Source organism: Dysidea avara, chromosome 1, assembly GCF_963678975.1.
Source record: "Dysidea avara chromosome 1, odDysAvar1.4, whole genome shotgun sequence".
In the NCBI taxonomy this organism is placed as follows: Eukaryota; Metazoa; Porifera; class Demospongiae; order Dictyoceratida; family Dysideidae; genus Dysidea; species Dysidea avara.
This window is the reverse complement of record NC_089272.1, coordinates 25,224,176-25,250,117: the sequence shown is the minus strand read 5'-3', so window position 1 is coordinate 25,250,117 and position 25,942 is coordinate 25,224,176. Positions and strand designations below refer to the sequence as shown.

The 25,942-nt window shown below is 37.5% G+C and overlaps 1 long non-coding RNA gene across 2 annotated transcripts; it reads left to right on the top strand.

Annotated features, from left to right (window-relative positions):
* The first annotated feature begins 1,843 nt into the window (after positions 1 to 1,843).
* On the top strand, positions 1,844 to 20,526 carry LOC136260341 (uncharacterized). 2 transcript variants are annotated; one of them, XR_010703505.1, is made up of 5 exons: positions 1,844 to 2,021; positions 8,842 to 8,959; positions 20,009 to 20,191; positions 20,247 to 20,367; positions 20,418 to 20,526. It is a non-coding gene; the product is annotated as an uncharacterized lncRNA (long non-coding RNA). The 2 variants fall into 2 exon arrangements; XR_010703504.1 differs by lacking the exons at positions 20,009 to 20,191; positions 20,247 to 20,367; positions 20,418 to 20,526 and adding exons at positions 9,640 to 9,691; positions 14,887 to 15,116.
* The last annotated feature ends 5,416 nt before the right edge of the window (positions 20,527 to 25,942 follow it).

Genomic DNA, 25,942 nt, shown 5'->3' with positions numbered 1-25,942 from the left:
GTGGTCGCATCATTTGTCTGCGGCACACGTTTCTGCTTTACTGGCCGCGTTACTCACTACCATGAGTCTTGATGTGTCCATACAACTTTGAGACAGAAAATGTTGTGTCATATATCATGAAACGTGACTTGGTTTTGGAAAATCAGTCTTAATGTCATACATGAAACAACTAGAACTTTGCAATTCACCATGTCACCATTAAGACAGTTATTCACTTGTTGGATTATTTCATAGAAATGGTTGTAATTCAGAGTATTTTATAATGCTTGCAATCACTGTAAACCTAATTGATATCTTAAAATGCCTTATTTTGGTACAAGATATTTGAGTTGTCAAATGTCTTAAGACTGATTTTCCAAATTGGGTCACAAATTTATACTATTGTGTAATGTCTTAACGTTAATATTACATAAACACAGGTGATATGCATGTAACTATCTAGATTAATACAAAAACAACTAAGAGTTACCACCAGCCTAGGTTTCCTGGATCCAGACTCTTCATAAGGTCAGCCAAATGAGGGTCAATTTTTCTGACTGCATTATCAACACTTTTCCAACTAAATGTTGAACAGTAGTGGAATAAGTAATGTATCACATTCAGAAACTTCACTGCAGGATCAGCATGTTTGTCTTCTATCATCTCTGTAACATCATTATCAAGATTAAATGCCAAACAGATACACTTCCAAGCATCAGTTCTTTCTCTTGTAAAGGCCCTAACTGCTCCATCAAACTCATAATCAATACTGTTTAAAAACTTTCTACAGGAATCAGTACATTCTGGCCATGTGAACACTAACGCCTTAAATGTACCACCACCACGAATACGTAATATGAGATATATAGTTTGCTCCCTCTGAATATGATAATCTGTTAGTATAAATCCATCCTCTAGTTCTTTACCAGCAAAAATCAATCGCTGTTGGTCTGGTCGTATGCCATCTTTGAGTTGAATAAGTATCCTCACGTTTTCTATAGTTTCGCTGGGGTCGGCATCAATCTCAATTATCTTTCCTGTCAGTGTCTTAATATATAAAATCATCTCCGGTATCACGAAATAGCCGGAGTTAGTCTTGTGTGATACTTAGCTGCGTCAGTAAAAAGCGGTAGCTAGTTAATTTAATTATAACCCTTTCCAGCCCAAATTAACAGGTGAAAAAATACGCGTGCTTGATGTATTGATGGATTCAACCCTGTATCTCCCAAATCGCGTGCTGGCTGTTAAACTGAACGAACTTGTACTAACCTTAGCCAGGTCTCCAACGAATAACCAGCCCAATGGAAGACCAGAACTCTCCTTGTAGTGTTAGACCCTCTTCTTTTGACGGTACAGTAAGTTTTTCACATCCTTCTCTTTACGCGTTTGTTTCTCCTGAAGTGTTTACCGTATCAACAAAAACTAACCGCCATCTTGTCGAGTATGATGTGGCGAATCCATTGAGTAGTGTCCCAAGTCCGTGCACGTAAGTATATGGAAGTTATTGCCGTTATAACGAGGGGTCCTTCACTTCCAGAAATGTCGTAGACGACTATGGAAATTTGGCAATTTTTATTAGAAATATAGAAATTTTTGTTGGAAATTCAGAAATATTAACTGAAATTTTAAATACATAAATCCGTATGATTAAAATTTTTAAAATGTTTGGCATTGAATTTTGATTATTTCATTAGTGTATATTGCATGGATTTATATGTATATATATGCGTATTTTGTACCGTACGCGTATGGTATGTACCAAACGCGTATGGTACATACCATACGCGTACGGTACGATTTTCCGTACCATACACTGTTAAAAATGGGTTGTGCCTGACACACGCATATCGTGTGGTAGCCACACGCCCACCTGCTCACACGTATCAGTGTGACGGTCTCGCGATTCAATTTTGTGTGGCTGCCACACGAGTCCGTGTGCGGTATCCAGTCTAGCGTGTGGCTGGTACACACAAGCCACAAGGTGGTGTGAACTGGAGGGATGATTCTTGACCAGTCCGAAAGTGGAGCAATAGCTGTGAGAGGTATGTTTCAATGTATGTGCTGGGTTGCACACTTTATACACATGCACTCCGGAGGCCCAGTGACTCCTTTGCGACACTCCATACCAGTTTTAGTTCCAGTACATATGAAACTATCTTCTTTATGGTAGCCTCGATGGTAGCGACTTTAAACCTTACGCAAATTTCTGTGATTGAACTGACACGCGCGCTATTTGGAATCTTGAAAGCTTTTGGAATCACATGGTCAACCTTATAATTACCACAGCTAAAGGTAGTGTATACTACATCACTGCTACACAGGCCCTAATTCCTGCTGAAGTATAGAAAATATGTACGATGATGGCTAGATATGACCTTGTGTACACTACGCCGCAAAGCAACGGCTTCAGGTTTCACAGTGGTTTAGGGCAAAAGTATTGAGTATAAATCTTCCCTAAGTGGAATAACTCACCATGGCACAAGTATGTTATGTACTTTTTACCTAAGTACTATATCTTTCAGTGATTCCTTCAATTCGTATTAGCATTAAAATATTTTTCTGAGCATATATAGAATGTATATGTTTTTGCCCTCATAAATTGGTGGATGTATTATTTTTGATGATGTAATAAAGTGCCATGCCTTAGTGCACACAAGGTCTATAGGAGATACTGAGAAACTATAATAACAGCCTGTACTTGGGTGTTAAATTATGGGATATTATATTTTATGTTTTAAAAGATACAGGAAACGGCCCCAAAGGCATGCCCATTCAGCACACTGTAACACTATGCTAAGATATGTTCTGTTTAAAAGGTTTTGCCTATACCTACACCTACAAACAGAACCTACAGAACAGAATAGAGCGATGAGAGCCTAGGTAAATTACAAACAGTGGACACCCTGGACTCAGCAAGTACGTGGTCAGCTGGAACAGGGAATGCAGGGTGTCCAGAGCTTGACATCTGGAGCCACGGATACACATAATTGAAGACTTGAGCAATAACTAACCAATTCTTCTTTGTATTAACTGTTTGGGAGGCTCCCCTACGAGTCTTTTGCGATAAAGCTCACTAAAGTCCCTAGTAAGGGAAGAGACACGCAAATAAGAGAAAATGAAAAGGACACAACCTGTGCAGGCCTGGTACACAAGGCCTATGATATATCTACAGTGTATATATTGGCTTGAAAGTGAGCCATGCAAATGGGCTGATGTACTGGTATATTGTTAATTGGTTCAAAGCAGTATCATGTAGGGAATTTTTTGACTGAAGCTTTAAGACTACAGCTTCTCATTTTGTTGTGAGTTAAGTATAATTTATTTTCAACTTTTCTTCAAGATTATACACTATCGTAACCTCTAAAGCCTGTAACAAGCTGTAAACTCAATTTCATTCTTATTTTTGTGTATACAGTAAGTATGTTGTAAATTTCTAGAGCAAAGTACTTCTATAGGTTCAGTAAAGCATGATATGTCGTATGCAAGCCCTATTGTTGGCTTGCAAGCCAATGTTTGGCCCTTCTTAGGCTCCACCTCATTGTTGACAAGTGTAGTCCACCAGCCAGATATATTTCAACCAGGTGCATGCTATATAGCCAGCCAAAGACTGGCTACATAGTGTGTTATGTATAATTATACTATAGCTAGTCCTACCCCAGGAGAATTATGCCTGTGATGACTCTCATGTAGCACACAGATGATTCCCAGTTCTGGTTAACCAGGTATAGGCATGTGGGAGCTGAAGGCATTGTCTTTTGTGTGACAGTGTGTGCGTGCGTGCGTGCGTGCGTGCGTGCGTGCGTGCGTGCGTGCACATGTGTATGTGTGCACACGCTGTGTGCGCACGAGTGTGTTAGGCTTTGCTTTGTTAGTGTAGAGGCTGACTAAGAAGTAGATAGGAATGCATTCTATTACATGAATATTTTACTGATGTGGACAATCTAATTAGCCATAGTGTACCCACTGCTTTCACTGACCACTAGCTATATGGCTGCGCATATCTATGATCATTTTATCATGTCTGATGTCGTTACTCTATATAAAAATATATTTTCATACTCATATATATACCAACTGCATGCATGCACAGATTGCCCACAATCACATTTGCTGTGTGTTTCTTCCGATTCTTCGCAGCTAACAACGAGGAAGATTGAAGGAAGCCGGCTATGACACTAGCTTAGTTAAATATTCTGCATATTGTTACTCATAAGAAAGGGGCCTAAACAGACAGAGAAAGAAAGAAGATTTTAACTTTTTCTCCATTACTGACTGCATTTTTACCGGCTATATGACTGTATGCTTCACTGGGTAGCTAGATTCTTTCTGTTGACATGTAGCTAGCACTGCAATCACCCTTGACTGCAATCCATTTTATTTCTTCGATCCAGATCTTTTGGAAAGTATAAAAACTCAATCCACTTCCTTTCGCACATAGATTAGAACAATTCACAGCACAACACTCGCCACGTCCGGCCTAGTTTGGCATCTGGCAGAGCAGCGGTAACACGTGTCTTAAATTAGTGAGAGCTAGGCACTTAGAAATAATTACCATGCCCTCTGATAAGCTCTGTAGCGATACTAACAACAGCCCGTTTATGATAACGATACTTAACACAACCAATGCAAAATATATAATTCACAAAATATAGTCCACAAAATAAAACACTAGAATCATTGAATATACCAAATGATTTATTGAATATACCAAATACTTCATTGAACATATCAAATAATTCATTGAACATACCAAATAATTCATTGCACATACCAAATAATTCATTGCACATACCAAATAATTCATTGCACATACCAAATAATTCATTGCACATACCAAATAATTCATTGAACATACCAAATAATTCATTGAACATATCAAAAAATCATTTTGAAACAAATGGCCTACCATAATGCTCCACATATCTGCTTTTCTTACACTCCATTAGTAAAAACAATTATGTACTACAGTTGTAATCTTTGTGGTGAGGACTTTTACAGTTTCTTCAACTTTAATACCATATAGCCGGAAAGTTTGGAGGGGGAAAACTTTGGTGAATTTGCCGAGATAGGATTTTGGCGAGAACAAAGTTTGGTGAATTTGTTGAGCTAATACAAATTTTTATTGGACAGACGATTTGGCGGATTTTAGTTTGGCGAAACATCATTTACTCGCCAAATTCGCCAAACTTTCCGGCTATACGGTACAATCCATGTTTTTGACTTAGCACAGATAAGTGTAATATAATTATCATGATAGTACAATACAATTGTATACTACCATTATCACAATAATAATAATATTGTTATTCACTATCACAATGATCGATAGACACAACTATTGCTCAGCTCTACTGAACTCGATGGTTTTAAACACAATATGCTGTGTGGTGGGCATTAAATAGAACATTTGAGTAAGCAATTTCTAGCATGCCTATCAAGATACACGGTAGTGTGTTGTGCGGCCCAAGAAGCCGGCGTGTAACACCCGTGAGTATATTGACAGGAAGAAAGAAAATGTAATTTTCGCACCTCCATAGCTCTGTGCTGCCTTGATAAAACAAGACGATTTTTGCTGTGGACACTTCCTCCACCTTCAGCACTCCACATTCCAAATTTGAGCGAAATCGCTTCAAGCGTTCCCGAGATATGCGACTTCAAAAATTGGCTTAGTTTCTTCATTTTTTTTCTTATTTTTCTTCCTCTTTTTGCACACTTACAAAAACTGCTATAAAACGCGAACGCCATATCCGATCGCCTTGAAATTTGGCACACAGAAGGGGGTATAAAGGCACATCTTTGTACCAACTTTGGCTGGAATACGATAAACAGGCAAAGAGTTATGAGCAATTATTCACGAAAAATAACACCAATATGTTGTCACGCCTACAGGGTAAACCGCGTATGGGAAGAAGCTGAAAATCGGTGGGTGAATAGGTTAACTATTGAACCTCAAACCTTTTGTGGTTTGAAAGAAATCGAGTTAAAAACCAGGAAGATACAACGAAAAAACCAACAGTGTGTAACAATTACGCAATCGAGATTAGCTAATAAAAAACGACTGCTTGCCACGCCTACCAGGTAAACCGCTTGGGGTAATGCTTTGAAAATCGCTGTACAGATGGAGTTATCATCTTAGAAAGGCTCTTCAATGGTGTAGAAGAATCAGACTTAAAGCCACGGAGTTATAACACGAAATCCAACTTGGTGTAGCAAGTGCGAGATCGAGATACTCTAATAGAGCAGTCATCCCAATAGAGCAATCACCCGAAGAGAATTCAAGAGATCAGCTAGAAACAAGTAACCTGTATAGAGATCAGCTACAAACAAGTCACCCTGTAGAGAGATCAGCCACAAACAATTCACCCTGTAGAGAGATCAGCTAGAAGAAGTTACCTTGTAGGGAATTCATGCAACTATAGATAGAGATAATTCAGCTAGAAGAAATCACCTTGTAGAGTTCAGCTACAAAGAAACCACAATGTAGGGAGTTCAGCTACAAACAAATCACCCTGTAGAGAGATCAGCTAGAAGAAGTTAACTTGTAGAGAGTTCAGCTACAAAGAAACCATCATGTAGAGAGTTCAGCTGCAAACAAATCACCTGTAGAGAGTTCAGCTACAAAGAAATCTCCCTGTAGAGAGATCAGCTAGGAGAAGTTTCCTTGTAGAGAGTTCAGTTACAAAGAAACCACCATGTAGAGAATTCGTTTACAAACTAGTGACCCTGTAGAGACATCAGCTAGAAGAAGTTACCTTGTAAAGAGTTCAGCTACAAAGAAACCATTCTGTAAAGAGCTCAGCTGCAAAAAAATCACCTGTACAGAATTCCACTACAAACAAGTCACCCTATAGAAAGATCAGCTAGAAGAAGTTACCTCGTAGAGAGTTCAGTTACAAAGAAACCACCATGTAGAGAATTCATTTACAAACTAGTGACCCTGTAGAGACATCAGCTAGAAGAAGTTACCTTGTAAAGAGTTCAGCTACATAGAAACCATTCTGTAAAGAGCTCAGCTGCAAACAAATCACCTGTACAGAATTCAGCTACAAACAAATCACCCTGTAGAGAGATCAGCTAGAAGAAGTCACCTTGTAGAGAGTTCAGCTACAAAGAAACCACCATATAGAGAGTTCAGCTGCAAACAAATCACCCTGTAGAAAAATCAGCTACAAACAAATCACCCTGTAGAAAGATCAGCTAGAAGAAGTCACCTTGTAGAGAGTTCAGCTACAAAGAAACCACCATGTAGGGAGTTCAGCTAGAAGAAGTTACCTTGTAGAGAGTTCAGCTACAAAGAAACCATCATGAAGAGAGTTCAGCTGCAAACAAATCTCCCTGTAGAGAGTTCAGTTAGAAGAAGTTACCTTGTAGAGAGTTCAGCTACAAAGAAACCATTCTGTAAAGAGCTCAGCTGCAAACAAATCACCTGTATAGAATTCAGCTACAAACAAATCACCCTGTAGAGAGATCAGCTAGAAGAAATTACCTTGTAGAGAGTTCAGCTACAGTAAAAAGAAACCACCATGTAGAGAGTTCAGCTGCAAAGAAATCACCCTGTAGAAAATTCTGCCACAAACAAATTGCCCTGTAGAAAGATCAGTTTGAAGAAGTTATCTTGTAGAGAGTTCAGCTACAAAGAAACCACCATGTAGAGAGTTCAGCTAGAAGAAATTACCTTGTAGAGAGTTCAGCTACAAAGAAACCATCATGTAGAGAGTTCAGCTGCAAACAAATCACCTGTAGAGAGTACAGCTACAAACAAATCTCCCTGTAGAGAGATCAGTTAGAAGAAGTTACCTTGTAGAGAGTTCAGCTACAAAGAAACCATTCTGTAAAGAGCTCAGCAGCAAAAAAATCACCTGTACAGAATCCAGCTACAAATAAATCACCCTGTAGAGAGAACAGCTGGAAGAAGTTACCTTGAAGAGTGTTCAGTTACAAAGAAACCACCATGGACAGTTCTGTAATAAATATATGTATTATATATATATATATATGTATTATATATATATATATATGTATTATATATATATATATATGTATTATATATATATATATATGTATTATATATATATATATATATATATATAATTTGTACATTTACTGATAAAATCAGAAATATTTAAGGTACATCTGCTTCATCTTTTCTTCTTCCTGTGGTAAAGAAAAAAAGATAGGTTTAAAAAGTCCCAAAGCAGGCCATAGGCCGGCTTTGGGGTATACAAACACAAAAAGAACTGAAATCTAATCCAAAACAGCCAAGCTGTAAAAAAAGTGTGTGGCCCTCAAAAAGGCTATGGTGAAAAAAGATGTGAAATCCAAGGTGGCGGCCAAGAAATGGCTGTGATGGTAGGTTAATGGTAAAAATTTTAATAACGACAATTCAGGTGAATTTTGTGCCAATTGACCAAGCGGCACCAAAATTCACCTGAATTGTTGTTATTAAAATTTTTACCATTAACCTACCATCACAGCCATTTCTTGGCCGCCACCTTGGATTTCACATCTTTTTTCACCATAGCCTTTTTGAGGGCCGCACACTTTTTTTACAGCTTGGCTATTTTGGATTAGATAAATATTAACATTTAGCATGTTATCAAAATCTGTTCAGTGTAAAAGTAGGAATTTTCCAGGGCCATGTTATAGAACTGTCATTCGTATCTCTGTTTGCTATCTATTATTGCTTGGACCCCTTCAATGCAGTTATACTCTGTTATGTATAGCATAGATACATGTATAATGTACATACACACAGCCTGTATATCCAATCTTCACATCTCAAGTTGTTCATCTTTTTGAGTGATCCTCTGGTGGTACATTATAGTCATTGGAGGTGTGATCACTGTGCTTTGTTTTCTGTAGGAGAACCAATGGTTATCAGTGCAGCCATGGAAGATGGCTGGTAAGGTTGGAGTCTTTAATGGCGAGACAGACACAAAGGGCAGAAGTTTCATGAAACCCTAAATGGCACATGCCACTTGTGAGTTATTTTTGTGGCTTAAAGTTCAGTTTGGTTGTTCAGTGCATCAAACATGTGTAGGAATAATTTGTGTGTGTTTGGGGGGTCATGTATATGAATGGCACACTGTTTTCACCTTTGTCAACTTGTCAAATCAAATCTTGTCAAAATCTGGTTCCTCTATTTTCCAAAATCATTGGACCCTGAGTGCATTCAAATAATCGAAACGTTTGGGTAAATGAAGCCCCATTTGTTTACCTGCCCTAATACAATTCACATTTTAGACAAAATACTCTAATACAACAGTAATTTCTACTGTTTTATTTTTTATAGTACTATTTGGCTCAGTCAATCGATGGCCGATAATGGAGGGACCCCTGTATTTGGCTATTTGATACCATTTGTGATTGTTGTCACCAATTATTTTGTGTGGCTTCGCTACTGGGTAAAAAGATAACTTAACTAATCACACAGTTACAGCCACTCTGTCTCAGTTATAACCAGTGCATCACTTCAACGCTCCCACATGCTGGAATCTAGTGTATGGTTTAATGTACATCCCAACTGAATATGTACATTTATTTGCCAGGCTAGTCTTTTTGCACCAGCTCATAATTTAAATTACTAAGGGTATTTCCTTTCATAATGATCTCTTGTTTGCACAATCTTTAAATCGTAATTTAATATGTGTAAATTTACAGGAAACTCATATGAGATTCTTCATGTTACAGTTTGAGGAGAAATCATGAACAGGTAACCAACACTGTGAAAAAGGTGGGATATAAGATGGTATTTCCATTGGCTTATTGAATACAAATAAGCCTTAATATAAACCATGTATTATACTCATGTTATACTTTAGTATAATACATACTATACTATTACATATATGGTTTCAGTTTATTTACCACATTACCTGAAATAGTTTATATCTAGTATAATGTCCACACTATACCATCACATATATGGTTTCAGTATATTTAACACATTAACTAAAGCCTTACATGAGATTGTTAGTATAATACAGGTTATATCAAGCTTTTTTGTATTCAATAAGCCACTGGAAATACCATCTTATATCTCTCTTTTTTCACAGTGCAATACTTCTTGAGTGCATGTATATATGTGACCGGATCTGCAAAAACCCGACACAATAGCGCAAGCCTAAATTTCCAGTATAAAGAATTGAAAACAGTGGGTGAAATATTTGTGTATTATTGAAAAAATTCTGTAAATTTTTTGAATGCCTCTTTCTTAGTGAAGGAAGGGAGTAACAATAATAACCTGGATATCATCTTATTCGCCTACTCAAGAGGAGTTGGAAAATCTTTGTTTCACTCCAGTAGACCCAAGGATACGCAAGTTATGAGAGTTTGTTTACGTCACGTTGAAGCGATCGTATGCGATCGATTTTTCTTCACGAATTTTACCTTTGTATGCAGTGAAGAAGGGTGATAGAAGGACAAACTTACCCAGAAATTGATTTCCCTATCCATGGCAAACACGATGGTGAAAATTTCAGCCCAGTACATCAATCTGTTCGTAAGTTCCAACCGTTTTAGTAAGCTAGCATCTGTAGTTTATTTCCCTATACTAGCGATTTCCAACAAAAAACTTAACTTTGGCGCCAACACCACAAACTCATGTCCAATTGTTGCCACATACCTAGAAACATGTTTTGAAAATCTTAGGAAAATATCACCTTCATATGCAAAGTTATGGCTATTTAAACATCAACCACTTTTGTACTCAAAAATGGCACCGAAAAACCAAAAAAGTAGTTCTTGCACTTAATGCAAACAATATGATTTCAGACTATGCCTGATGATATTTTATGATACTAAAAGTGAAAAACAACAATAATTAACATATCTATAACTCAAAAGTTAGCTAAAATGTCTACATGATACAGCAAGAATTCACAGCACTAGTTATGAAACTACCTCTAAATCCCCCAAATCAACATCCCCATGCAAGTTTAGAGTTAGAATATCTTCTCCTTCATATTGTACATTGTACCACTCTTCTGTACCTACAACCTTGCTTAAAACTTTACCACAATACCACTGTTCAATTCCATTCTCATCCCTCCACTTATGTTTGATATTCTTACCAACAAGGGATTCTTGTGCATAGCTAGCCTTTCCTTGCACTGGCCTTTCATCACTTATCAGCTTTGTAAGGTTTTCAATCAGCTTACCAGCTGAATACTGTTTTCCATTTTTGGAAAACAAAAACAGGTCTTTGTTAGCAAAGCTTTTCTGGTCCAAAACTTGTTTTCTGAAGTTCAGTTGTGTCTTGAGTGCAGTGACCTTGGCTGTGTTAGATTTCTGCTTGGCTACCCCACTGGTGATTTCTTCCTTAGTTTGCCACAAACCATAACGAATTATATCTTCTGTTAACTTTTCTTTTCGTTTCAATCCTCTCTTACGGGCAGCATCCAAGACACATTGCTTTTCATAAAGTGCTTTGATGTGTCCTTCCAGGATATCCTGTCTTCGTTGCTTATAAAGCTTCTTAAACTCTGGTGCCTTTTTTCTGGCTGTCTGAAACAGATGCTCTACTTCTTCTGATTTTGAATTAAGCCATTTCATTGTTTTATTACTGGAAAATAACACCATTGCTTCTAAAGACATTGTAGTGGCATTTGGCTTCTCACGTAATAGACGATCAAGCTTGCCAAAATCTCGCTCACTCACTACATTGGTTTTAGGCACTGATGTAGTCTCAACAGTAAGCTGAGTACTAGGAGCGTAATGTACACCACCAGGCAAATGGTCTTGTATCAATCGGGAGAGCAGAGCTGAAAAGGCATGACACAATACCTCTAGCACTTCTTGAGTAGTGGAATCATACTCAGTGGGTATTATCAAATGATTCCAAATCTCATCCTTCTTTGGTGGGTAATCTACGTATAGCTCAGCATGCCCCTGTAACAATACACTCGCATCTTGTGACCATGTATCAAGCTTTGTTATTAAAGTATTGAAGTACGAGTTCATTTCCAGAATGGTCACAGTTGAACATTCAAGAACACGCCAAAGTGGACCAGTTATGACCTTGTTAATCAGCCCCAATGCACGGCATCCAGCTACAAGTTCAGGAACTTGTATATCACTGTACACAGCCTTAAGTAATTGATTAGGGGTCTGCCACACCTCTTTGAAGAAATACGCTACATATTCAGCAATGTAATATAAAGCTCCAGCATCATAAAATACAATGTTGAAACGATTACCTCGGAAAGAAACCAAAGGATTCTTCTTTATTCCTTTTGATACCAAAAAGGCAGTAAATGGTTGATATACACCGCTCTGCTCACTTGTATGTTTACAGAGGGCCTTACATGCTGTTCTTACAAGGCGAATAATACCAGATTCAGATCTTCTAAAGGCATTTGAAAGAGCTGCTGCACCAACAGTTTCTTCAAAGTATGTCTGCTCCCACTGCAGCAAGGTAGATGATGCTGTATCTGCCATTCCCACAAGCAGATGTAAACCACAAAAGAAGTTGTTCAGTGTGCTAATGCTCTGCTGCTCATCAATGCTCATTTCAGTCCAGTTATCAATCACATTCGGCAAAACTTCTACACGATACCCTTCCAGCAAAGCATTAAAGTTTTTCTCAACAACGTGCCGATCTGACATTGTGTTCTTGATTTTTGACAAGATGGCATTACCTGACCCTGATTGTGTTACTAATTCCACATCAGACAAAATTTGCTGAAAAGTACTCAATACCTGAGTAGCTGTTCCGCTGAGCATTTCTGCTAAACCGAGAGAGTATGTAGTATCTGAAGTAGACACTTGAAAGGAATAGTAATGCTGACCGAACTTAGAGGTCCCGTCACTATGGAGAGTGAGATTACCTCCTTTCTGTAGCTCTTCACTCAACTGTTGGTAAGCTAATCCTTTCATTTCAGCATACATTCGAGTAAGAGTTGAGATCTGCGGCAATTCTTTAATTTCAAAAGCTTTAATATGTTTAAGAACACACCTGATGACAGGGTCAACATTTTTGATCCCAACATTTAGGCTCAGAAGTTCAATGCAACACTGTCTAACATTGTCTAAATATTTTCTTTGGTGTTCTTTTGACTCAAATGTATGAGATTCTAGCTCTTGTAGTCTCTCAAGCAAACAAAAATATTTGTTCTCTGAATCATGTAATGACCCTTTAAACATTTCTACCTCTTTGTTAAGGTCTTTAGCAACCACCTGTAAATGATCACATTTCTGAGTGATGGTGTCATACTGATTTTTGGCAATAGCTAATCTATTCTGATAAGATCTAACATGTGTTTTAGCCTGATCTAAACTAAGGTGTAGTTTCTCCTGATCTTCAACCTGCTCTTTTAATTCAACAATCTTTTCATCTCTGCGTTTTAACTTCTTGTTGGTGTTACGCACACTCAACTTGCTTAATTTTGCAATGATATCATCTGTTTTTGCTACTTCCTGTTCTAATTCATTTTGAACTTTCGACAGTTCACAAGCTAGTGCTTTATTAACAGTTGTTAATACCTCAGAATCATACCTGTCATCACACGTCTTCACTTTTGGTAAGGTTCTCTGATTGGTGCTAGTTAAAGAATTACTGTGAACTTCACCATCTGCTTCAAGAGAGCTATAGGACTCATCATTGTGCTCTGCGGTTGTAATGAATGGTTCATTTGTTAGTAAATTTACATCATCATTATGGTGGTTTCGTTTCAGCTGTTTCACTTTACTTTCTATCCTGTATATAGATGATTTCATCACTGCTAATGATGGCAAGGTGGATCTTGGACACAATGCAGTCATCCAAGCATGGAAATTATTCCAAGAGAAGTTATTACTTTTTCGAAACCGAGTACAACACCTTTAGTAATTCTTCTTTGATCAACAATTGGCATCAATGCAATTGTATCAAGTGCCAGCATCTCCTCATACAGGCCAATCTCTTCACACAGTGGTCCAGGACTACTGACATCCATGCTGTGAGAAAAAGCATACAAGCTGCAGTTACACTTACTGTGGTGCTAGCAATAGGCAAGCAAAGGCCGGATGCACTAATTAAAGCAATACAGCACTTTCATACATCACTATCTCACTGATATCTGATATGGGAAGAGTTATAAACACATATTTTGTATAATCATTACCTTCCATAGCTAAAACCTACATAAAAATTACAATATAGTAATGCGGAGTATGTACGCATTTTTATCAGGCTTTAAGGGACATGAACAAGTTAAAGACATTCTAATGAACACAAAACTAGCTGAAACATTTAGAATATAGTCGTACATGCCTCATAACACTAAAAAACCGTAGCTTTCGCCTGGCAAACTAACCATACCTTAGATTTTAGGCTTGTACGGTTGCCAGATTCGAATTCAGCGATGTCAGAAACCTATAAAACGGCTAATCCACTCAAACTCCAGCTGTAAAGCTCCGGAAACGCCAATCACTTCAACATGTGTCAGGTGCCACAACCGTAATACAAAATGTTTCTTATTACTTGAAGCCTAATTTTTATACAGGCAATTTTTAATTCGTATTTTTGAAATCCCATAACTTTTGAAATACAAAACGGAATTACATGAAATAAACTTTGTTTGATTCAGCGAACATCATAGTTTAACTGTAGAATATAGGAAACCAGTGAAAAAAACGAAATTGGAGCTACACAAGATTACATCTAAGGTGTGCTGAAATTAGGAGGTTGGAAATCGCTACCTATACTTGCTGTACAAATCGATTTTTCTGTTGTTGCTACTTTGTAGGGCTGTAACTCCAAAAGTTATTGGCATATGAGGCTGAAACTTTGCCAGAAGGTATACTTGGCTAAGTAGATTGTAAATATTTAACAAATAGGTATTCGAAAAATGCGCTATTGTGTCGGGTTTTTGCAGATCCGGTCACATGTTTGTAATGATGTTAATGTGCACCATATTATTCCTACAGATTCCAATCGTGCGACCTTAGAAAGAAAACAGGTCAGAAAAGCTCTCATAGAACAAGTGTCCATTCACTCCAAAAACACTCAAGTAGAACAAAACATTAAAGTTTGTGTTTGGTAATGTAATTGAATTTGTAAAGATTTAGGTCATCAATATTGTACTGAAGTATGGTTCATTTAATGTTCTGTATTCCGTGTAATGTGTATACCATGCAAAATTTTCTATACATTTTTTGACAAAATTATAGTTTGTTAACATTCTGTATTGCGGTACATGATACAGTATTCGAGAAGTCATCTATGCATGAATGTGTTGAAGGATGCTGTTATATTGATTTCCTGGTGGAGCTTGGTCTTAATCTTGCATGTGTGCCATATACAGGAGCCTACTGTAGCTGATCACCTTTGAGGCAAAGATTTAACCAAGGTCAATGTATACATTTCTCATGTGGGAATTACAGTTAGCCTAGCAGTAAAGATTGAGATACTCTAATAGAACAGTCACATATAGAGAAGGGGTCTTCCATACAACCAACTTTGATGACTCATAACTTAAGATTGGAAAAGGGTGTTGACTGAAATTTGGTCAGTATAGTGAACAACAACATAGTTTAGTGGATGGAAAATTTTTCAGATTAATATATTTTTTATAATTAAGCACTGAGTTATGGTCTTTCGAGTTTATAGCATTGGATGTGTAGTGTGTGTATCGTTCTGTATATGTCTCTGTGCGCGTCTGTTGTCTGCAATGTAGGTCTGTATTGCATGTACTGTATGTGTTGTGTGTATTGTGCGTGTACAGTAGACCCTCGGTTATCCGAACCCCTTTGTTCTCAGGAAATGATAAAAGTGTTCGGATAAGTGAATAGTTCGGATAATTGAAGCCCATACATTTATATACAGAGCTCCGTTGAAATACTCTAATAGAACGCACACCTATACTCAAAATACTCTAATAGAACAGTCATTTTCAATTCCGGATAATCGAGGTTCCGGATAAACGGGGGCCGGATAACCGAGGGTCTACTGTACTGTATCTGTTGATGAGGTGGGACTTAGGTGACCACACCTACTCCATGAGACATGGTACCTATAGAAGGAATTAATATCTTTTGGACCAAGTGTCCTACAGACCTTCAGCACTAATAAAAGTCCTGTTCCCAGAATTTGCCCACACTGACTTGTAGCACCTGATAGCCCATTGTTTCACTGGGTAGACATGACCACATGTATATTATGGTTACAGCGGACCAGTCATCTTTGGGACAAAAAATTTTGGTCTTAATAGGTTGCTTTAGACAAGTGGATTAGTGTGTTAGTATTGGGAATTTGAAGCTGGTTTTTTTGGAGAGGTGGCCTTTCTATACAGGTGGCAACTATGACAGGTTCCACTGTAGTTTTCAAGTGTGGGTGTGTATTATATGCACATGCAGACTTTTCCCCCAGCAAAGTAGAGTAGTAAAATTGTCAATTTACTACCAACATCAAAGTCATTAATTATATACATTCCTTTTACCACATCAAAGGAGAGCGGTGCAGCACCACTCTACCACTTAAACAAGGTAGAGCAGTGCAGCACCACTCTACAACTCTTTAGGGAATACCCTGCACATGTGTAGTGTGTGTCATAGTTATTAATAGTTGCATATACTGCATGTTCACAAATAGTTCACCTTTTAACTAGATGATGTGTTTGGTAACTTTGGTTCTGCAACTTTGCATAGTACATTGGTGAAGTATGTTTTCACACAGAAGACATGTAGGCAACAATTACCACTATTATTGACACAAGATGTGTACTTTACACATCACTTATATATTTGGCTATTGTAAACACCCGAGCATGGATGAATCAGGAGTTTATGAGGCATCTCATAAGGTACTGGATGAGTCTATCTTGCTTCTTCCCCCTATTTTTCTTTCAAAAATAATTCTATTATTCTCACCTATTATGCTCCTTTGTTTAGCATTAATGTTTGCTAATTTCCCATTCTAAGAGCATAGTTACAACTTCACCTCAAAGTGTCTGTTGTATTAGAGTATGTTAATCCTCACTTGATCTTACCAGCAAAAAATAAGTCTCAAACACGCACACGGACATACACAAAATAGTAATGTGGATCAGATTGCGGTTTAATTAAAATGAAGTTGTATATATAATAAAACCTAGATTTTGACTACTGTTGATTGGTTATGTGAGAGGAAAAGGTAATTGGGCTAAAATCTTGGTCTGGTTTCAAGCCTTCAACTGTATTACTAGTCACTATAGTATAGCACTATAATAGTGCTTCCTGATCATTGAATAGTGGCAAGAATTGTATACAGATAATATAAATATACCGTATTGTCTCGAATAGTGGCCCGGGCGTTGATTTCTTTCGAGTAACTTTCACCCAGACCCAGTGGCCTGGGTGAAAAGCTACTTCAGTGAAATAAACGTGTAGACAACTACCCAGACCATTATTCAAGACCAGGTTACTATTTGGGCCACTATTTGAGGCAATATGGCAGTTATCTTTTGAGGTGTGAATTATCTGATTACCAAACGTCAGAATAAGCTGAACAGTCATTGTTCTAATGAAGCTGCCAATGATAAACTGCTCCCACAACTCTGATCTACTTCATTTCTTTAGAACACACTTGCCAGCAATTAAGGATTGATCACTGCAGCACCACCATTAACCAAGGCCCTATGCACAATGCACAATTAAAATTCTTATTACCTATATTTTGCACAAAACTTAATGTTACAAAACTTATAATCTGAATCTATAAGCACAGATATTAGGAACTTAGACAGCAAATGAAGCCTAAGGACAAGAAACAGTACATGTAGCAGTAAGTATATAATTATAAAGCTAACAAGGGAGGTGCAGCTATTCTAGTGTACATTTGATTCTTACTTAAGTCATATACAGAGTTAACCATGATTGGAGTAGGAAATGTCCACTAGAATAGCTGTAGTAAGAGAAACGCCTCTGAAATCTATTCATTCACTACAGAGAAACTGCACCCCAACTACTGAGAAGTGATTCCGCTTTGTTTTCAAGAATGAACATTCTACCCATTACACAGCGTTACAAATGAAGAACAGTACAAGAAGCACTTCTGCAATCAATCTAGTCACTTCAGAAACTATGCATGATTCCTGTAATAGCCATATGCATCCACTCATGAGTTACCATACGCATGAATCAACATGTACACAATTGTGGAGAAAAAATTGGAACACAAAGAAGGACAAAGATAGGTCCACAATGCAAGCACTGTAGTTGCAGCATGCACATGTCATGATGAAGCGATGTCAAACAGTGAAGAAATCACGCCTGTAGCATTGTCCATAATCAGGGCATCATTGGGCTTGGTAACTAATACCGCCAAGCTGTTTTGAAGTAAAAAGAGGCTGTTTTTGGATGATTTTGAAAGGGGAAGAAAATCCAAATCCCTACCATACAGTACTACTATATAACTGTATGATTAAATATACATTTATACAATAGTACTGTACCTGTTTTTGTGCACAATTGACTTTAGTAAGTTGTTGAGAAGATACCCAGCAGTGAAAGGAAAATGTGAAGCACATGAAATGATGAGAATAAAACTTGGTTTAAAATCACGCATATTAAATTGTGCTTGTAATTTTGATTGTTGACCAACACTTTGACCAGTGACTACAGTCGGTAGTTAACAAGCTCAATCATGCGTATTATTTGTGTGACACAGTAGTAAAGTTTAGTCCATCTGACATCAAATACAGCATTATAAACAACAAAACACTTGTGGGTGGCCGGATATAATTATTTTATAAAAAAATCACCAATACTTAAATTTTAGTCTCACAGTCTGCAGTCACAAGGCTAGAGGCCAAACGAAGCAGCGCATGGCCACCATTTTATGCCACAACAACAAAGCTAAACTCACCAGCTAGGATGGCCTTTTGGGATTCTGACGATCATGCAGCCTGTCTTCCTTTTATCTTCAATCAGGCTATTCTTCATCTTCTTCGTGCAATGAAATCACATTGACTCGAGGCATTAATTTTCTGTATCAACACCTTCCTTGAGCAGCATATTTAGACACCACAACATTATTTAAAGTGCTTGCACTACTGTAGAGGTACTGGACACCCGGATATATACCTGTAACTTCACAGTAGGTTGACAGTAGGTTCATAACGGTCGAGAACATACACTATACATCTTAACAATCTATTTACTCAAACATGGATGCCATACCACTTATTGGTCTGGCTGTACTATAATGACCACACCCCTTGGTAGGCTAGAAACTGACACGAAACACTCTAATACAGCACACACCCTAATAGAACAGTCACACGTGTTGATGAATGATGGTATAGCAGTATACACTGTAGCTTGGTGAGAAAGCCAATGCAAGGATTTTATCATAGAGTTACGCTGTAATACCATCACTCATCTCTTGTTTCAGTACTTTTTATAGCTTGGATCTCTACTGCATTTTTACTGAAAATAACAAGTCTTAAAAACACTAGTTTATTACGAACTCTTGTTATAGGAAGAAACAACTAGCTACTGCATGCCAAGACCCCTCATGAGCAATCAGCCAAGGCCTAATTTTTTGTTGCTACCTACTAAGCCATTCTCAAGAAATAGTCCACTATATGTGACCGAAATTAGCTGCATCAAGGCAGGTACGTATCACGTGTGTTCAATGGATGTTCTCTTGTCACACCAACTACCGCTTAAAAGCAAACACCACTTATTAGACGAACCTGTTATACAGCTTTCCTCGAACCGAACAAAAAATCGATGTCTCAGCTGGCATCTCAGGTGACTGACAGACTGTTAATCAATCTCGATCGCATATCTCGACGACGAGTCCTGTTCTCGGACACCCACCGTACTGAAAATTGAGAGGATAACAAACAGGTTTGATGCTGATGTAGTCACTCACCTTTCGAAATCATTAATCACAACAATATATTGCAAGACTGATTTTGGAGTGGTACCGATATCTAATATTTTTACATGCTAACCGAACTTTTTTGTGTAAAATTACCGGGAGCTTTAGTTTCCTTGGTTACTTGACGGGCTCCGACAGCTAGCCTATGCTGAATTTATGTTGCTTTTCTTTACTAATGAATAGTCGCCTTAGTTGGACCTCAGCTGTTGTTAACGACTGGAAGTGCTATGCCGTACTGAATTGACCGTACTGCGGCGTCGGAACTGGCCCAGCCTCTGCAGCTCTCGCTGCAGCTGACGTGGAAACCTATGTTCATTACTTTGTTGCCAAGAATGACTGTTTCTGTAAACCACACATTTCCAGCGTGTAAGTTTTGTACTTGTGGCAAACCTGCATGGTACTCGGCAGCCGTCACGTGTAGCTGTTTCTTTTAAAATTGTGGAATTGCCGTGTTCTGGATAGTGTAGACTTCATGCAGGCTGCAGCTTGGAAGAAGCAAACGACAGTTCTTCTTGTATAGCTAGTACTCAAGCTGTTATAAAGTTGGTTTTCCATTAAAATTTAAACTGTAGCTACTCACGTGTTTTTTTAGGAGGTGGCAATGTTCCATGCATTCCTGAAGAGTTTACCACCATACTCCCCATCACTGATATTCAACTGACGTAACCAAATTACACTGACGATGGGTTTGTCTCCATTGGTGAGTCACCAACCTACTGCTGTTGTAGTCATGTAACTTCATTGATGCTTGAAGCAACACAATGGATTATTTATGGACTAAATATTATATATAACTATGTTTGTGGTACTTTGCTGTGAAATGCTGCGAGTGCTAATGCTGCTGTTGTGGCAATGCTACCTGCTTTTAATAGATTTTCTAATGGATTATTTCTTGGTGGAATACAAGCTGGTGAATAAGCTGCTTGCCTTTTGTATCTTTATAAGTTACATTGACAGTAACAATAATGGATGATAGAGGTTCTATATATCCTAGTTCAGTGGTATCAGTAGTGAACTCCAAAAATGGATGATTATCTGGAAGCTGCAAGTTTGTACTATTGGTTCTGATTAGACCGTGGTTAGTTATGTTTATTTGAAATGCACTATAAAAACCAAGCTCAAACAATTCAACATCAATTTCTGCTGGATTCACAGTAACTACAGGTATTGGAACATGAGTCACAAAGTCTGCCTCAACAGTGATTTCATAAACATCCTCAAATGTAACAGGAGTCACACTCCATGTGTATGTCACAGTTTGTCTCTGTAAAAACATTGTGATCACTGGATTATCCACTGAAATGATTATAACTTGACGAACTGATAGGTGATCGTGAGCTTCAACGAACATCTCATAATGGTCCTCATGGAGGTCAATAAACAACACTGTACCATTGCCTGCCTCAGTTGTTAAAGTAATTCTAACACCATGTTGGTAGTTAATCAGTGTAACAGCTGCATCATTAACTAAGGGTCTACCAGATGCAAAGTATGTAAACTCATCCTCAACAATTACTGTCAAATTCATCAACAAATTAGATGATACTGTAAGTCTCATAGGAATGGATGCAGATACTTGTGTGCTGATAATGGCAACAGCTGCATAAACATTACCCAATGTTTGATCTGGTGGGGTTTGTACAAGAAGAGACAAAATAGCCTTTTCACCAGTTTCTAAGTCTAGGCTACTTTCATTGTGGTTTAAATTTCCAAAGCTTACAAATGATACAAAGTCATTTTTTGGCAACAAAGAATGGACATCATTAGCAACAGTTCTACCAGTATTTGTTACAATAAAGTCAAATATTCTTGATGTGCCTCGGATAATTCTGGTGTTTATTGAGGATGGCTCAATCAAGAAATTTGGTAGAATGGGATTAATGCGGAAATTCACAGTTATTTGTAATGATGTTCCTTGAAAACTCTGCACAACAACTGTAAATACTCCCTGCAATGGTTTGGATGTTAAAAGTTTTATGTCAATGTATGCCTTTCCTTCTGGTTCTAGTGTATTGTTTAATAGCATTCCTTTAAGAGAAATGTCAACATTTATAAGTTCTGAATTACTGAGTGATGTAGACACTTTTAGTCCACTCAATTGTCCTGGACCATCATTACACAATATTGTTGAATTATAAAACACCTTTTCGAAATTACTAACTGCTTCTCCAGTTAATCGTATTGTACTTGGCATAGATTTAAATCCTAAAATGTTACATTCTGTTTGGTAAACACCACCTGATAAACTTGGATACCTTGATCTAGCTTTATAATGACCATACTCTCTACGTGAAGGGTAGAATATAACTGTAAAATGACCTTCTTTATCTGTATAGGGGTTTAAAATTCTGGTAGCATCATTTCTAATAATGTCTATAGAAACTGGTACAATACTGGAATGAAATTCCTTCACTAAATTGTTTTTTGTATATTTTACTACTCCATTAAGTACAATAGGCTGAGGTATTAGAAAAGTTGTAGATGACACAGAATGTAAAGTAGCAGTATATCCTGGTATTACTAGTAAGTTCCATATGAATTCTGCTTGTCCAATCTGATTTTCAACTTGTACAATTACACTATGATTGCCAGCTTTTGCAAAAAACCATATGACCTGACCACTGCACTGATCTACAAAGAGATTTGGAGGCCCAGATACTAAGGTCCAAAACAATGGAGGGGTACCCTGGGATACATTTAAGTAAGCAAAATAATTCTCATTTTCCTGCAATAAAAGATCTTTTACTGCTTTAGCCACTGGTTTGTAGATTAGCACATCACAGTTATCTCCATACCATAGTCTATTACACTGACATTCTCCAAAAGAGCATATTCCTCTTGGAATATTCTCATTTCTACCACAGGCATGAAGAGGACAAACATCATATAAGATTATCTTTTGTAGATGTGATACAGTGTTACGGCAAACATTTACAGTCCAGTTACGTATAAACTCACCAGGGCATGTGTATGTACTAACAGAATCAATGTAGGACAATTGCAATGGGAGTTTACAGGGATTCGGTGCACTGGCAGTGTTAGATGGGACTTGAATAAAATTTGAGGTACTGTCACACTGAAAAGAAGACTGTGGTAAAAAAGATAGTACAGGGATGAATACAACTTCTATAATTTGTTCAAGACGAGCTATATTTCTGCATTGTCTTTAGCTATCCATGTTCTTCTAATGGAGCAGGCAAAGTTTGTATCATAATATGTTAGTGAAGAAACTCCAGATTTGTCATCAGCTACTTGTGGTTGGCCTAAATAAAGTGTACTTGTCTCACTACATGATGCATTTGTGTTGCTGATGCCAAAAATTACTGGACTTTTAAAATCAGTTTCCCAAGTATAAGTTACAGGCTTTGCTTTGTTACCAATGTGGTCTGTTGAAACTATTGACAATATGTAGGTTACATTATGTTGCAAGGTGGGCAGAGTAAATATTCTGTTGTTACAAGATATTGGAATGCTGCTATGTAAAATATCAGACGGTAACTGGCACTCAGCATTACACACTTCATTGCAAGTAAATCTTATAGTTGGCCTTACTTGGTTAGAAATTGGTGAAGGTTTTTGTACTATAGTAACACTAGGTGGTGATAAGTCAACACTAAACATGTGTATCAATGTTGCCACATTCCCAGCATCATCAATTGCAGTAATTATTAATTTATAATTACCCTCACTGAAATCATATCCTCTCCAGTTAGCTTCTGAACAATTCACTAAAGTTGTCATGGAATCTTGTACAAGACTACATTGCCATGCTACTTTCTCATTACTCTCCCATACCAAAGAAATGTTCCCATTACTTATCATTGGGTTTTGTAGTAGTACAATAACCGGAGGGGTCACATCCACGACATTAAATGTCCAAAGTTCTCTACTAGTCACAGGCTCATTAGGTGGTCCACACCCTTCAGTGCTTCTCACAACTCCTTTTTCAAAATTGATATAAAATTTACCTTTCTCAGAGAAGGAATAAGTTGGCATGATAATTATTCCATTTGATTGGTTAAAATTTACTTGTGATGATAGTGATGCATCTATCCTGTATACTTCTGCCTTAGAATGAAAGTCATAAAAGATGAAGATGTATGAAGGAGCCAAAGGACGCTGAATGTCTCTATCAAACTTAATATACCAGGTGACATTTGACGGATGAGCCAGCTGTTGGCTTAGAGTTAAAATTGGTGCTGGTGGAAAAATCCAGCAAGGAGTTGTGTGCAACTTTGTTCACTAGCTAAACCTTCAGTATTAACTGCAGTATAACAAATTGAGTGTGTTTCATTCTGCTGGCTAAGTGTAGGGTTCCAGGTAACATTAACATAATAAAAGTTTGTATCCACAATGTGTTGTAATTCTCCCCTTCTAGTTCCAATGGGTGAGACCGTTTGAATTTCTGCTATTGCAACACCTGTACCACCACTTGTAGCTGTTAATTGTGTAGTGAAAGTTGAATTTGGTGGAATTGCTACACATGATCCTTGTGGTAATGTTGGGTCAATAAATTCTGGTTGTTGAGAACATGATTCTGTGGATCCAACTACTAACAGTAGGAACTGAAGAGCAACATTGCTAAGAGGTTGTGGGGATCCAGGAATGAAGTCTTCTATTATTATAGCAGCTGCCTTGAATCCACTTCCTCTATTAGCCATATAGTGTATAGTGCAAGTATCACTATCTAACTGAGCTCCAGGTAATGCATTGCATATGCCTGCACACTCCCTACCTACAGCCCATCTACATCTGATTATGGGTCACTGACTTCTAAAGGAATAGTGTGGTTACACCCTTCCTGTAAACGTAGAACAGGAGACGTTATAGGACGTGGTGATGAATTTAATTGACTGGTATCATTTCTCAGAGTTAGAGAAAAGGTCGTGGATATATTCCAATATGTGTTAAATGGTAATATCCAACCAACTCCTGTAAAGCCTATTGTAATTATATCTACAGGTATTACTGATTATAATTAAGACGGCGTTCTCCAAATGACCAGTCCTCTACAATACTGAAATCAGTACAAACGTACAACATTTCAGTGATAGTGGTACTACAACCATACTGACATGTGAGGGAACCTGAACCAATGAAATTACCATTAGCAATCGTGTTTGAATCACAAGCATCCCCTTCTCCTGAACTTCTTCTCCAAGACATATGATAGGAAATCTCCATCTACATAATACATTGATTTTCCAAAATGCGTAACTGTGGTAAGTTTATTATCAAAATTACACATTGCATTAATACAATTTTGTTGCCCAGTTCATTATCCAGTAGTACTTTACAGTACATTGTATAAGGGCCTCAAATTTTGATTTCTATTATATCAACTTTAAATATACTTACCATAAAAATTGATTATTCAGTGCTTAACTGTAGATCTCACATTACCAAAATATTTGAGTCTAAACTGTCCCTGCAAAAACAGCCAAGCTATCTAAAAAGGGTGCAGCCTCTAAAAACCCAGGTGAAAAAAGGTGTAAAAACAAAGGTGATGGCCATGCAATGTATAATTATTTTATTAGTCATGTACATGCAAAGCCATTAGCTATATCTGCAAGTGTAGGCGATCTCTCTTATATCCCTGCTTTGCATTTCTATGATCCCTGTATGAACTTAAATTTCCTAATATTCCTTGTGCTTGTCAATATAGGGAAGCATAACTTGTTTAGAGTATAACTTTTTTGCCATGTACAATAAAAAAGTCATCTCTTGTAGTCATTAATTTTGTTGACAGATACACATTGCTTTACATTTGTCAATAACTGTAACCATAATTACAAAGACCAAATGTCAAGATCCTTAGTAGCATCATCAGAATATTTAATAACTTGGTATAGTAGTATCATCTGAAAACTGCTTGAAGGGCCCGGCGAGTCAATGTTAAGTGAAATATCATCCACATATAACAAGAAAAGCCATATCCCTAACATATGGAACTTCGAGGAACTCTATTTTTGATAATTATCTATTTAGCGATTACTACTCTGTTTTTTGTCATGATCATTGACTTGTGAAGAAAGCCTCTCAACCAAGTTAAGAGTTTTCCTGAGATTACATTGAATCTATAAAATTTCTTTAGTAAATGTGCATGTAGAACAAACT